The sequence below is a fragment of the Neoarius graeffei genome, chromosome 1 (genome assembly GCF_027579695.1).
Source record: "Neoarius graeffei isolate fNeoGra1 chromosome 1, fNeoGra1.pri, whole genome shotgun sequence".
Lineage (NCBI taxonomy): Eukaryota > Metazoa > Chordata > Actinopteri > Siluriformes > Ariidae > Neoarius > Neoarius graeffei.
This window is the reverse complement of record NC_083569.1, coordinates 103,823,415-103,839,841: the sequence shown is the minus strand read 5'-3', so window position 1 is coordinate 103,839,841 and position 16,427 is coordinate 103,823,415. Positions and strand designations below refer to the sequence as shown.

The 16,427-nt window shown below is 47.5% G+C and overlaps 1 pseudogene; it reads left to right on the top strand.

Moving 5' to 3' along the window:
- Positions 1-16,427, top strand: part of LOC132890071 (desmoglein-2-like protein) — a 35,125-nt pseudogene that overhangs the window by 8,581 nt on the left and 10,117 nt on the right.

Sequence of the window (16,427 nt, the reverse complement as noted above, 5' to 3'; positions counted from 1 at the left end):
TCCGGCATCTCCTCACATCGGCGGGGTCCACCAGCGCTCCAGCCGCGGGCCCGTCTCTCCTTGTTGTCACCAAGATGGGCCCGCAGGACGACCCCGAGGCGTTCAGCACGTTGTTTGAACAGGTCGCCGAAGCCTCGGGGTGGCTGATGGAGCAGCGCACGGCGCGCCTCCTCCCCCTGCTCACGGGAGAGGTACAGCTGGCCGTGCTACAGCTCCCCGCCGACCGCCGGCTGGCCTACGCGGACCTCCGCCGGGCCGTCCTCCAGCGCGTGGGGCGCACACCGGAGCAACAGCGCCAGCGCTTCAGCGCGCTGCGACTGGAGGAAGTCGGCCGGCCGTTCGCGTTCGGCCAGCAGCTCCGGGACGCCTGCTGGCGGTGGCTGAGGGCCAACAATCGTGACGCCGAGGGAATCGTCGACCAGGTGGTACTGGAACAGTTCGTCGCCCGCTTACCAGCCGGAACTGCGGAGTGGGTCCAGTGCCACCGCCCGGCGTCACTGGATCAGGCAGTCGAGCTGGCGGAGGATCATCTGGCAGCTGTCCCGGCGGCAGGACAGCAGATGGCATCATCTCTTCTCTCTCTCTCTCTCTCTCTCTCCCTCTCCTCCTGTGTCCCGTCCTCGCCCCATTCCCCCACCACGGAGGCGGGGGCCGGCACCACCCCAGCCGGCCCGCTGCACCCGCGGTGCCCTCCCGTTTCTCCCTTCTGTGTCTGTCTCTCCCCCACCTCAGGTGAGTGAGCCCCAGATCACCGGTGCAGAGGGAAAGCCCGGGCCAGTTTGCTGGCGCTGCGGGGACCCGGGCCACCTTCATCAGCAGTGCACAGCAATGGAAGTGGGCACGGTGGTTCGGATCCCCGACGCGCCAGAGGCCGCCCTCGATCGGGCCGGAGCGTATCGCATACCGGTGAGTATCCAAGGGGCTACATATCAGGCGTTGGTGGATTCTGGTTGTAATCAGACCTCAATTCGCCAAAGCCTGGTTCAAAACGAGGCATTGGGGAGCACAAGGGGTGAAGGTGTTGTGTGTGCACGGGGATGTTCACAGCTACCCTTTGGTGTTGGTCCACATTATTTTCAGAGGGGAAAAATTTATAGTGAAGGCGGTGGTTAATCCTCGCCTTACCCACTCGATAATTTTGGGGACTGATTGGCCGGGATTTCGGGGTTTAATGATGCACCTAGTAGAGAGTGGGTCCTGCCATTTGACAGGGGGAGGTCCCGGTGTCGCCTTGGCGGGAGCAGCTGTCACAGAGCCGTCTACGTCATCTCCGCGTCAGAGTGAGGAGCCGCCGGCTCCTCCTCTCTCTATTGGGGAATCCCTCGCGGATTTCCCATTAGAGCAGTCACGAGATGAAACTCTGCGACATGCGTTTGACCAAGTGAGAGTAATCGATGGTCAAACGCTCCAGCCAAACGCCACCCTGTCCTTCCCCTACTTCGCGATTATGAAGGATAGATTATACCGAGTGACGCAGGACACTCAAACTAAAGAGCGAGTCACGCAGCTTTAAATTCCGAAAAGCCGCCGGGAATTGGTATTCCAGGCGGCTCACTTTAATCCCATGGCTGGACACTTGGGGCAGGATAAAACACTAGCCCGAATAATGGCCCGATTCTATTGGCCGGGGATTCGTGGCGATGTCCGTAGGTGGTGTATGGCATGCCGCGAATGCCAGTTAGTAAACCCAGTGGCCATTCCAAAAGCGCCTTTGCGCCCTCTACCGTTAATCGAGACCCCGTTTGAGAGAATTGGGATGGATCTCGTCGGGCCATTAGATCGGTCAGCACGAGGGTACCGCTTTATATTAGTTCTGGTGGATTATGCAACGCGATACCTGGAAGCCGTGCCTCTGCGCAATATCTCAGCATGCAGTATTGCAGAGGCACTCTTCCGCGTCATCTCCCGAGTCAGAATCCCGAAAGAGATTCTGACTGATCAAGGCACTACGTTTATGTCACGAACACTGCGCGAACTGTACGGGTTATTGGGGATTAAGCCGATCCGCACCAGCGTGTATCACCCACAAACAGACGGTTTGGTAGAACGATTCAACCACACCCTCAAAAATATTATTAAGAAATTCGTAAGTGAGGACGCACGTAATTGGGATAAGTGGCTCGAACCCTTGCTGTTCTCAGTGCGAGAGGTCCCCCAAGCCTCCACGGGGTTCTCCCCGTTCGAATTATTATATGGGCGTAAGCCGCGCGGCATCCTGGATGTGCTGCGGAAAAATTGGGAGGAGGGACCTTCACAAAGTAAGAATGAAATTCAGTACATTATGGACCTGCGCGCAAAACTCCACACGCTCACCCACCTAACTCAGGAGAATTTGCGGCAGGCCCAGGAACGGCAAGCCCGCCTGTACAACAAGGGTACGCGCCTTAGAGAGTTCACTCCGGGAGATAAGGTACTCGTACTGTTGCCCACGTCGAGCTCCAAATTGATCACCAAGTGGCAAGGACCCTTTGAGGTCACACGGCGAGTCGGGGATGTTGACTATGAGGTGAGGCAAACGGACAGGAGTGGGGCGCTACAGATTTACCACCTCAATCTGCTTAAACTCTGGAAGGCAAACTCTAGGTGGGCTTTTTTGTGCCTGGGCTTTAAGAGAGGCTTCTTTTGTGGACGGCATCCATGCATGCCATCCCTCTGCAGTGTACGCCGTATTGTGTCACGGAAAATAGTCACCCCAGTTTGGCTTTCTATTTCTTTAGATAACTACAGTGAACTTGCATGCCGATTTTCTTCAACCCTTTTTGTTGTGTATGGGTATTTCAACTTCACCTCCCATGATACTTAGAGTCATGGGGGGCTATAAAAGAAGACAAAGCTCCCCCCTTTCATTCTCTTCCATACTGCAAGGGGATTGTAGAAAGTCTACACGTTATGTAGTAGCCTAGTGATAAATAAAGTTAAATGTTTTATAGCACTTCTGCCTCCACCTCCATTAATGTTTTGTAAGATGCGTGCTCCACTTGGACACTACAAAACTGGCGATGAAGATGGGATTTGTTAACCATGAAAATTTTTTGGAAGTGGAACGAAGATGCTAGAACTTTATTGAAGCTAGCAAGACACTAGCATAAAGATGGCAGTTTTCAGCAGTGAGATGGGCTTGTGCTTCAGTGAAGGCAGTGAAAGTTTCTAGACCTATGAGCAACATTTTGCACAGTTTGTGGAAGCCAACGGAATTCAGCAAGAGAAACAAAGGGCTGTTTTCTTATCTGTGGTAGGTGCAAAGACCTTCTCATTGCTCACAGACTTGCTAGCACCAAAAAAGCTGTCTGATTGCACATTAGAAGACATTCTAAAATCACTGAGAAAATTTTATGTGCCAGAGAAAAACATTGTAAGTGAACGTTACTCATTCTGTGCACGAAAGCAGCAAAGTGGAGAGTCACTGGCGGAATATGTTGCCACACTAAAAGGACTGTCGACTACATGTGAGTTCAGTGAAAAGCTGGAAGAGCAGCTAAGGGACCAGTTAGTTTATGGAATTAGCCATAAAGAGCTATGAACTAAGCTGTTAAGTGCTGCTTATGGAGAACAGTTGAAATGGGCTAAAGTAACTGACATTGTGAATAATTTCGAGTCCACCACTAGCAGTCTGAAAATGTTTCAACAAACCCCGCTAAGAACAGATAGTGTGAGCAGCTACAAAGGAAAGGCTCATGCGTGCCAAAAGGAGCCGGATAGGAAACAAAAGCCAAACGCCAGCAGTGAGAGCATGTGCTACCGATGCCAAAGAGGACAGCCACCTGCTAAGTGCAAATACAAAGACTTTCAGTGCCGAGCGTGCAACAAGAAAGGACATCTTGAGCGAACATGTAGAAACGCATTGACCAAAGAATTTGTCAACCATGGCGGCAGCCCATGAGCAGCCATGAGAAGCGCCCAAACAGAGAGAGACACCCACTATGTCATGAGGGAACCACCAGACCAGGGACCAAGTACTGTGACGCTGAGTCAACAGTCAGCATTGCCCTTGGATGGAATGGCGAACACGCTAGGACAGCCTCCAGGGCCTGAGAACTGTGCGGACATGGAATTGCCAGGGGTCACAAAGGACTTTGAACTGTTTGCAGTGAAAGGTGACAGTGAGTATGTAAAGCCCTACGTGGTCATGGTGAGATGCAATGTTATTAAGATAAAAATGGAAGTAGACACAGGTGCAGCTATGAGCATAATTTCAGAGAAACTGTACAAATGGAGTTTTAAGAAGTGTAAACTGTAGCCATGTGATGTGCATCTTCAAACATACTCTGCAGAGCCAATTGTACTGATGGGTAAAATCCAAGTGAAGGTGCAGTGTGGAGATCAGACAGAACAGCTGACTTTATTAGTGTCAAAGGGAAGTGGTCCAACACTAATGGGTAGGAATTGGATTCAGTACCTGCGCTTAGACTGGTCTAGAATGAATCATGTACCAGTAGCAGATCCTCTTTCAGAGATGTACAAGAAATACTCTCATGTGTTCAATGCAGATAGTGGAGTCATTTCTGGAGTAAAAGCAAAGCTAAGGGTAATGGAGAATGCAATCCCAATATTCTGCAAGGCTAGATCAGTGCCTTATGCCTTGAGCTCAGCCGTTGACAAGCAGTTAGCAAAGTTGCAGGAAATGGGAGTTTGCACTCCAGTGGAATATAGTGAATGGGCAACTCCAGTTGTATGCATACCAAAAAACAATGGTGAGGTCAGAATTTGTGGTGACTATAAAGTAACCATAAATCGCTGGTTAGAGGTGGACAAATACCCTCTTCCTAAAACACAGGATCTTTTTGCCAGGTTAGCTGGGGGCAAATACTTCACAAAGCTAGATCTCACACAGGCTTACCAACAGGTGGACCTAGATGATGAATCTCAGCAGTACTTGACCATCAATACACAAAAGGGGCTCTAGCAAATGAATAGGTTACCTGATGGAATAGCTAGTTCACTGGCAATATTCCAATGTATTATGGATCAGATACTTCAAGGCTTACCAAGTGTTGTGTGCTACCTTGACGACATTTAAATAAATCAAACACTGGGAAAATGTTGAACAGGTGTTAAAACGACTACAAGATAGAGGCATTAGGGTAAATCGAGACAAATGTAGCTTCTGTCAACTAAGTGTAACCTACTTGGGACACAAAATTGACAGTGAAGGATTACATCCAGTACCCGAGAATGTGGAAGCGATAGCCAACACGCCAGTTCCTAAGAATGTCACAGAGCTTAGGGCATTTTTAGCGTTATTGGCATACTATGGGAAGTTCCTTGAGAACCTTTTAACAGTCATTAAGCCAATGACAGTGTTGCTACAGAAAGACAGTCCGTGGAACTGGTCCACCAATTGTCAAGCAGCTTTTGAGAAGGCTAAAGCACGGTTGTCGTCTTCAACCGTTCTAACTCATTTTGATCCTGAATTGCCAATTTTGTTGGCTTGTGATGCTCATGCATATGGTCTTGGAGCTGTGATATCCCACCAAATGACTGATAGTAGTGAAAGACCTATAGCATACGCTTCACGCACTTTGAGCAAGACTGAAGTAAATTACTCACATATTGAGAAGAAAGCATTAGGCATCATTTTTGGTGTACAGAAATTTAGGGATTATCTCTATGGCAGGAAATTTGTATTGGTAACAGACCATAAGCCACTGGTGAAGATTTTGGGGCCAAAGACGTGGGTGCCAGCATTAGCAGCTGCCTGCCTACAGAGATGGGCTTTATTACTGTCAGCTTATCAGTATGACAGTCTACAAAGCCTCCTTAGAACATGCCAATGCAGATGGGTTATCAAGATTACCCTTACAGAAAGAGGCGCCACAAAGCAACTGTAATTGAGAATTTAGAGAATTTAGAGTGTCTTGGTTGGAATTAATTCCTGTATCAGCCAAAGATATAAAGAAAGAGACAGACAAAGACATAATACTTACCAAAGTGAGACATTTAACACAGAATGGATGGCCAAAACATGTGCTGGATGATGAATTGAAATCAGACTGGAACAGATGTGAGGAACTCACTGTAGAAGCAGATTGTGTCTTGTAGGGTTTAAGAGTAATAATACCTAGGGCACTGAGACCTCAGATGTTAAAAGAGCTACATGAAGAGCATTTGGGCATTGTTAGGACAAAGTCATAAGCTAGAAGCCATTTTTGGTGGCCCAGTCTGGATATAGAAATTGAAGACATGGTGAATAGCTGTCCGATCTGTCAAAAGAACAGACATGCACCTAACAAAGCAACAGTGCACTCATGGAAGTGGCCAGAGCTGCCGTGGGAGCGAATTCATATACTGTAGACTTTGCGGAAAAGGGAAAACATCAGTTTCTGTTGGTTAGTGATGCCTATTCATACTGGCCAGAAGTTAAAGTGATGACTAGTACCACTGCTACAGCTACTGTCGAAGCTATGAGGGGTCTGTTTGCAGCTTATGGGCTCCCTCAAGTGGTTGTTTCAGATAATGGCCCACAGTTGGTCTCAAAAGAGTTTGAAACTTTTTTGGAAGCTAATGGGGTTAAACATATCAAGTCTGGCCCATACAGTCCAGCCTCTAATGGATTGGCTGAGAGGTTGGTTCAGACTTTTAAGCAGTCATTGGACAAACAGAAAGATTCTGGACGTTCCTTACAACATTGCATAGATAGTTTCCTGTTTAGTTACAGAAACACACCGTCCTCATCTACAGAGAAAGCGCCTTCTCAGCTTTTCCTGAAGAGAAGTGTCAGGACCAGGTTATCAGAAGTTACACCAAAATTCTCTGTGCAGATGCAAGAAAAACAAGCAAATGTCAAAAACAACCAGACCCGTGTGAGACTCTTACAACCAAATCAAGCAGTGCTGGTTAAGAATTTCTGGGGAGGGGAAGGAAAGAAATGGAAATCGGGTAATAGAGCGAGTGCTAGGTCATGTGACTTATTTGGTAAATGTAGAAGGACAAACAAGCAAAAAGCACATAGACCAGCTGATTACTACCAAGATTTCTGGTCAATGCACAAACACTGAGAATGTTGAGATTGCAGAACATTTGTATGACACTCCAGAAACTGAGATTGTACCCAGTCTTGAACTGGAAGAAGATGAATTAAATGAGTGTGTGGACGGACAAGTGAGCACCCGACCACAGAGAGTCAGGCGAGCTCCTGAACGTTTGAATTTATACCTAGGAATTGAAATGTAAAGATATCTAAGGAAGTTATCCTTGAGGAAAAGATGCAGATGATTTTTTTGTGTGTGTGTGTTCGTACACTGGAATGAAAATGATTTGTAAGTGTGAACGTAAACATTGTTGTTTTGAGTTACATGAAATGAGTGAGGTTAAAGGTTCCCGGGGAGGAATGTTGTGTATGGGTATTTCAACTTCAGCTCCCATGATGCTTAGAGTCATGGGGGGGCTATAAAAGAAGACAAAGCTCCCCACTTTCGTTCTCTTCCGTACCGCAAGGGGATTGTAGAAAGCCTACATGTTATGTAGTAGCCTAGTGATAAATAAAGTTAAATGTTTTTTTTGTTTTTTTATTCGTATACAATACAATTATACAAAACAATGACACTACAAAAAAACAAAATTAACAGTGAGGAATAATGTGTATATGGAGATGTCCGTGTGTGTGTGTGTGTGTGTGTGTGTATATAAGGAGTAGTACTGACTTACTGTTGGACCGGGGAGATGGAGGCTAGATCGCAGAGAAGGAGGGTTACAAAGGAAATGAGTAATATTATCTTTATGTAGGATAATAATAAGAGAAATAAGAATAGGGATAAGAATAAGAAAAAATTTGATTAACTGACTGATTATAAGGATTGCCTGGGCACCCAAGTATGACCACAGTGTCATCCCGCCCCCGCATAAGATATACCACAATGAGACAGCAGAGGCCCTGCGTTCTAACCAGCCCATGGCCCTTGGCCCAGGGCCCCCAGCACCCACCACACCTCAACTCCAGACCATCACACAACACGCCGTATTTGTCCTATATAAGAATGTAAATGGCTATATTGTGGGCTTTCTCTAATGTACTGCATTAAAAGAAGTGTGCGCTCAGGGTGAGTCTCTGCCCAGATTTCGCCCTGCACGCCACAACAACCCTGCATACTCATGGATATATGCCTCCTCTAAATTGTGTAAGCATTAAAAGAAGCGAGGCGTGCAGTGAAACACCTGCAGAGGGATAGACTAGGGCAAGGGAGGCATGCATGCAGATGCCTCTGCAGGTGTTTCACTGCACGCCTCGCTTGCCCTAGTCTATTTGTTGATCTTGTTATTGGTACAGTGGTGCTTGAAAGTTTGTGAACCCTTTAGAATTTTCTATATTTCTGCATAAATATGACCTAAAACATCATCAGATTTTCACACAAGTCCTAAAAGTAGATAAAGAGAACCCAGTTAAACAAATGAGACAAAAATATTATACTTGGTAATTTACTTATTGAGGAACATAATCCAATATTACATATCTGTGAGTGGCAAAAGTATGTGAACCTCTAGGATTAGCAGTTAATTTGAAGGTGAAATTAGAGTCAGGTGTTTTCAATCAATGGGATAACAATCAGGTGTGAGTGGGCACCCTGTTTTATTTAAAGAACAGGGGTCTATCAAAGTCTGATCTTCACAACACATGTTTGTGGAAGTGTATCATGGCACGAACAAAGGAGATTTCTGAGGACCTCAGAAAAAGCGTTGTTGATGCTCATCAGACTGGAAAAGGTTACAAAACCATCTCTAAAGAGTTTGGACTCCACCAATCCACAGTCAGACAGATTGTGTACAAATGGAGGAAATTCAAGATCACTGGTACCCTCCCCTGGAGTGGTCGACCAACAAAGATCACTCCAAGAGCAAGGTGTGTAATAGTCAGTGAGGTCACAAAGGACCCCAGGGTAACTTCTAAGCAACTGAAGGCCTCTCTCACATTGGCTAATGTTAATGTTCATGAGTCCACCATCAGGAGAACACCGAACAACAATGATGTGCATGGCAGGGTTGCAAGGAGAAAGCCACTGCTCTCCAAAAAGAACATTGCTGCTCATCTGCAGTTTGCTAAAGATCACGGGGACAAGCCAGAAGGCTATTGCAAAAAAGTTTTGTGAATGGATAAGACCAAAATAGAACTTTTTGGTTTAAATGAGAAGCGTTATGTTTGGAGAAAGGAAAACACTGCATTCCAGCATAAGAACCTTATACCATCTGTGAAATATGGTGGTGGTAGTATCATGGTTTGGGCCTGTTTTGCTACATCTGGGCCAGGACGGCTTCCCATCATTGATGGAACAATGAATTCTGAACTATACCAGCGAATTCTAAAGGAAAATGTCAGGACATCTGTCCATGAACTGAATCTCAAGAGAAGGTGGGTCATGCAGCAAGACAACGACCCTAAGCACACAAGTCGTTCTACCAAAGAATGCTTAAAGAAGAATAAAGTTAATGTTTTGGAATGGCCAAGTCAAAGTCCTGACCTTAATCTAATCAAAATGTTGAAGAAGGACCTGAAGCGAGCAGCTCATGTGAGGAAACCCACCAACATCCCAGAGTTGAAGCTGTTCTGTGTGGAGGAATGGGCTAAAATTCCTCCACGCCGGTGTGCAGGACTGATCAACAGTTACCACAAACGTTTAGTTGCAGTTATTGCTGCACAAGGGGGTCACACCAGATACTGAAAGCAAAGGTTCACATACTTTTGCCACTCACAGATATGTAATATTGGATCATTTTCCTCAATAAATAAATGACCAAGTATAATATTTTTGTCTCATTTTGTTGAACTGGGTTCTCTTTATCTACTTTTAGGACTTGTGTGAAAATCTGATAATGTTTTAGGTCATATTTATGCAGAAATACAGAAAATTCTAAAGGGTTCACAAACTTTCAAGCACCACTGTAGATGTATGATGTATGCAAACTAATATGTAGTGCATTTAAAAGAGAATAAGGCCTGTTGCATATTGCCAGGAAGAGGTATGTGTGTACATGCAAAGGGCGAGTGCACGGCGGGGGCCCAGAACCCACGAATACCCCACAGGACTGATCAACACCGGTCCCACATGGCAACCTGACAGGACTGGGCTGCCCGAGCCACCCATGGGGCCCAGGCAGAACAGGGATGAGTGAAGTAGAGAGAGACAGAGAGAAAGGAGGAAAGGAGAGGAAAATTTTAAAAAACATCAAATCAAACGGAACATAGAAAAAGCAACAATCCCAGTCATAAAGAACTCAGCAGGGAAGCTAACCAGCTTACCTGAAGAAATAAATCCGGTTTTCTACAATTTTTATAATAAACTATACTCTTCAGAAATAAACCCCAACCAGGACGCCATTGACTCATTTCTTAACAGCATCACCTTACCACAACTTAATGAAAACCAAACAAATAAATTAGAGTCACCTATAACTCAACAAGAACTGTTCGAGGCTCTTAAACGTATGCCTAATAACAAAGCACCAGGTCCGGTTGGCTTCCCTGCTGAGTTCTACAAACAATTTTGGTCCATTTTGGCTCCACTTTTTATCAGGATGATCAATGAATAAAAAAAAAAAAAGACTTCCAGCTAGTATCACCACAGCTTCAATTTCACTTCTCCTTAAGCCCAATAAGGATCCAACAATGCCATCCAGCTACCGGCCAATCTCCCTACCCAATGTCTCATCTCGTCTCGTCTTCTTCCGCTTATCCAGGACCGGGTCGCGGAGGCAGCAGTCTAAGCATGGAAGCCCAAACTTCCCTTTCCCCAGACACCTCGGCCAGCTCCTCGGGAAGAACACCGAGGCGTTCCCAGGCCAGCCGAGAGACATAGTCCCTCCAGCGTGTCCTGGGTCTTCGCCGGGGCCTCCTCCCGGGGGGACATGCCTGGAACACCTCCCCAGGGAGGCGTCCAGGAGGCATCCGAAAAAGATGCCCGAGCCACCTCAGCTGGTTCCTCTCGATGTGGAGGAGCAGCGGCTCTACTCCGAGCTCCTCCCGAGTGACTGTGCTTCTCACCCTATCTCTAAGGGAGCGCCCAGCCACCCTGCGAAGGAAACTCATTTCAGCCGCTTGTATCCGCGATCTTGTTCTTTCTGTCATTACCCAAAGCTCATGACCATAGGTGAGAGTCGGAACGTAGATCGACCGGTAAATTGAGAGCTTCGCCTTTTGGCTCAGCTCCTTCTTCACCACGACGGACCGGTAAAGCGACCACATCACTGCGGAGGCTGCACCGATCCGCCTGTCGATCTCACGCTCCATCCTTCCCTCACTCGTGAACAAGATCCCGAGATACTTAAACTCCTCCACTTGAGGCAGGACTTCTCCACCAACCTGGAGAGGGCAAGCCACCCTTTTCCGGTCGAGAACCATGGCCTCGGACTTGGAGGTGCTGATTCTCATCCCAGCCGCTTCACACTCGACTGCAAACCGACCCAGTGCATGCTGAAGGTCCTGGTTTGAAGAAGCCAACAGGACAACATCATCCGCAAAAAGCAGAGATGAAATCCTGTGGTTCCCAAACAGGATTCCTTCCGGCCCCTGGCTGCGCCTAGAAATTCTGTCCATAAAAATTATGAACAGAACCGGTGACAAAGGGCAGCCCTGATGGAGTCCAACATGCACCGGGAACAGGTCTGACTTACTGCCGGCAATGCGAACCAGACTCCTGCTCCGTTCGTACAGGGACTGGACAGCCCTTAGCAAAGAGCCCCGAACCCCATACTCCCGAAGCACCCCCCACAGAATACCACGGGGGACACAGTCGAATGCCTTCTCCAGATCCACAAAGCACATGTGGACTGGTTGGGCAAACTCCCATGAACCCTCGAGCACCCTATGAAGGGTATAGAGCTGGTCCAGTGTTCCGCGACCAGGACGAAAACCGCATTGTTCCTCCTGGATCCGAGGTTCGACTATTGGTCGAATTCTCCTCTCCAGTACCCTGGAGTAAACTTTCCCTGGGAGGCTGAGAAGTGTGATTCCCCTATAATTGGAGCACACTCTCCGGTCCCCTTTCTTAAAAAGAGGGACCACCACCCCAGTCTGCCACTCCAGAGGCACTGTCCCCGACCGCCACGCGATGTTGCAGAGGCGTGTCAACCAAGACAGCCCCACAACATCCAGAGACTTGAGATACTCAGGGCGGATCTCATCCACCCCCGGTGCCTTGCCACTGAGGAGCTTGCAAACCACCTCAGTGACTTCGGCTTGGGTAATGGACGAGTCCACCTCTGAGTCATCAGCCTCAGTCTCCTCAGTGGAAGACATGACGGTGGGATTGAGGAGATCCTCAAAGTATTCCTTCCACCGCCCGACAATGTCCCCAGTCGAGGTCAACAGCTCCCCACCCGCACTGTAAACAGTGTTGGCAGAGTACTGCTTCCCCCTCCTGAGGCGCCGGACGGTTTGCCAGAATTTCTTCGAGGCCGACCGATAGTCCTTCTCCATGGCCTCCCCGAACTCCTCCCAGTTCCGAGTTTTTGCCTCTGCAACTGCCCGAGCTGCAGCACGCCTGGCCTGCCGATACCCGTCGGCTGCCTCAGGAGTCCCGGAGGTCAACATGGCCCAATAGGACTCCTTCTTCAGCTTGACGGCATCCCTTACTTCCGGTGTCCACCACCGGGTTCGGGGATTGCCGCCACGACAGGCACCGGAGACCTTGCGGCCACAGCTCCGAACAGCTGCGTCCACAATGGAGGTAGAGAACATGGTCCACTCAGACTCAATGTCCCCCGCCTCCCTCGGAAGCTGGGAAAAGCTCTCCCGGAGGTGGGAGTTAAAGACCTCCCCAACAGAGTGCTCGGCCAGACGTTCCCAGCAGACCCTCACCATACGTTTGGGCCTGCCAGGTCTGTCCAGCTTCCTCCTCCGCCAGCGGATCCAACTCACCACCAGGTGGTGATCAGTTGACAACTCAGCCCCTCTCTTCACCCGAGTGTCCAAGACATAGGGTCGGAGATCAGATGACACGACTACAAAGTCGATCATCGACCTCTGACCTAAGGTGTCCTGGTGCCACGTGCACTTATGGACACCCCTATGCTCGAACATGGTGTTCGTTATGGACAAACTGTGACTAGCACAGAAGTCCAATAACAAAACACCACTCGGGTTCAGATCGGGGAGGCCGTTCCTCCCAACCACGCCCCTCCAGGTGTCACTGTCATCGCCCACGTGAGCATTGAAGTCCCCCAGTAGCACAATGGAGTCCCCAGTCTGAGCACCCCTCAGTACCTCTCCCAGGGACTCCAAGAAGGCCGGATACTCTATACTGCTATTTGGCCCGTAGGCACAAACAACAGCAAGAGCCCTCTCCCCAATCCGAAGGCGCAGAGAGGCGACCCTCTCGTTCACTGGGGTAAACTCCAACACATGGCGGCTGAGCTGGGGAGCTATAAGGAAGCCCACACCAGCCCGCCGCCGCTCACCACAGGCGACTCCAGAGAAGTGGAAAGTCCAGCCCCTCTCGAGGAGCTGGGTTCCAGAGCCCAAGCTGTGCGTGGAGGTGAGCCCGACTATCTCTAGCCGGTACCTCTCAACCTCCCGCACAAGCTCAGGCTCCTTCCCCCCCAGCAAAGTGACATTCCATGTCCCAACAGCCAGCCGCTGTGTCCGGGGATCAGGTCGTCGAGGCCCCTGCCTTCGACTGCCACCCAATCCACACTATACCAAACCCCTACTGCTACCTCTGTGGGTGGTGAACCCACAGGAGGTCGGGCCCACGTCACCTCTTCGGGCTGAGCCCGGCCGGGCCCCATGGGCAAAGGCCCGGCCACCAAGCGCTCGCATACGAGCCCCAACCCCGGGCCTGGCTCCAGGGTGGGGCCCCGGCTGCGTCCTACCGGGCGACATCACGGTCCTGGATTTTTTCTCCACAGGGTTTTTTTGGTGAACTGCTCTTGGTCTGGCCTGTCACCTAGGACCTGTCTGCCTTGGGAAACCCTAACAGGGGCATAATGCCCCCGACAACATAGCTCCTAGGATCATTCAAGCACACAAACCCCTCCACCACAATAAGGTGGCAGTTCTAGGAGGGGATGTTGACAATGTTGACAATAAAATAATCACCAAAACGTTAGCACACAGATTATAAAAGGTCTCCCCATCCATTATCCACCCAGATCAGACTGGCTTCATCAAAGGCAGAATTTCTCCCTCCAACACCCGCAGATTGTTTAACATAATGTATCACTCCTCAACTTTACAAGAAAAAAACATTATAGCAACTCTTGATGTGGAAAAAGCTTTTGATAGGGTCAACTGGAATTTCCTGTTTTCCACATTAGGGCAGTTTGGTTTCGGGGAATCGTTCATTAATTGGATTAAGATTCTCTACACTTCACCCTCAGCCACAGTGATCACCAATGGACTAACATCACACAGTTTCACTCTGCACCGGGGAACTAGACAGAGATGCCCACTCTCCCCTTTATTATTTACCATCTTCAGTGAACCTCTAGCTGCTGCCATCTGTCAGAACCCCCACATTAAGGGAGTTCAGACTCTAAATATGCATCATAAAATCGGCCTCTATGCCGACGACATCCGACTTCTTTTTAAAGACCCCATAGTATCAGTTAAAGAAACCATTACATTCTCTAATATTCCTGAATACTCAATCAATTGGAATAAGTCTGCAATTCTTCCATTACACTCCAACAGCTGGGATGTGACAGCCCATTCATCACCTTTCCCACTATGTATTAATTATATTACATATTTAGGGATAAAGGTTTCCCCCAGGCTGTCAGATTTATTTAGTCTAAATTTTACCCCCCTGCTCAATTCAATAGATGATGATCTCCAGCGATGGATGAACCTTCCACTGTCCATCATGGGCAGGATATCAGTTGTCAAAATGTCAATATTACCCAAAATAAATTATTTATTCTCAATGATTCCAACACAGCCCTCCCCTTCCTGGTTTAAATCACTTGACTCAACAATTATTAAATTCTACTGGAAAAATAAGACACCAAGAATCAAACTGACCACTCTACAAAAACCTAAAATACTCAGAGGACTAGAGGCTCCACACTTCCAACATTATGCCCTGGCCAACCAGCTTCGTTACATATACAAATGGTTACTTCCCACCCCCTCAGACAACACCTGGTTAGACATAGAACAAACCATTTTCAAGGATATTCAGATCTCAGACCTTCCTTTCTGTAGTCAGTCAGTTAAAAAACATCCATCCTTCAAAGCACTAACAATATCATCTAGTCTGACAGCTTGGTGGAAATTCTATCACATCACTGATTCACCTGTAACACCGTCAAATCGCACCCCGAATTGGAATAACCCCGATTTCACTGTCAACAAAAAAACACTCAGTTTTCTCACATGGATAGGCAAGGGCATCACTCAACTTCATCACATTATTCAAGACAAAAATCTGGCTTCATTCCCTTGTTTGGTCCAGAAGCACGGCATTGAGAGTAAACACTTTTTAGAATACCTACAAATTAAATCATCTATCCAAGCTAAAATTAATATCCAGACAGCTAACCTAGACATCCCCTCACCAATCATGGAGTTGATCAACATTCCCTCCCCCCCAAAAAATATTTCCAAAATATACAAAATTATATCTCGTTTAGAAAAACTTTAAGCCTACCATATCACAAATGGGAATCAGATTTGTCCATTACTCCCGGTGCCGACCTCTGGACCCAAATCTGTAAAAACATCTACCTCATGACAAAAAATAGCAATCTACAATTAATACAGTACAAGGTTCTTCACAGATTTCACTTCACTGCACAGAAACTATATAAAATGGGCTTTGTCTCTGATTTGTGTTCTCACTGCATGCAAAATAACCCAGACACATACATTCATGTTGTCTGGCATTGCACTCCAATCAACAGGTTTTGGATAAGTGTCACAGAATCACTCTCTACCATTCTTGGCTGTCACATCCCAGCAACCCCTTCCCTATGTGTACTTGGTGATACAACCGCAATCAATCTAAGCACCTCATGCAATAAAATACTGCTAGTAGCGCTGACTATTGCCAAGAAAACAATCCTCATGAACTGGAAATCAAGGAATACTGTACACATCACTCATTGGAAAAATTTGTTATCGGATTATATATCATTGGACAATATATCCACTCCAAACTTAAACAACACTCAGGATACACCCTCCCCTTGGACACCCTTCATCACCTTCTTACAGTTATGACCTGACCCTCTGCACCTGAGATCCAACTCACAACTTTACATCCACATGTAAATAGCTATATAAAATAGGGTGGCGGATGGTAGCTGGAACAATTATTTTTACTATTATTATTATTTTTTTATATATCATCTCATCTCATTATCTCTAGCCTATATAATCTCTCTTCACCCCCCCTCCTTTTTTAAGTTAAATGTTTTATAACACTTCTGCCTCCACCTCCATTAATGTTTTGTAAGATGTGTGCTCCACTTGGATACTACACTTCTCATCAGAAGACGCT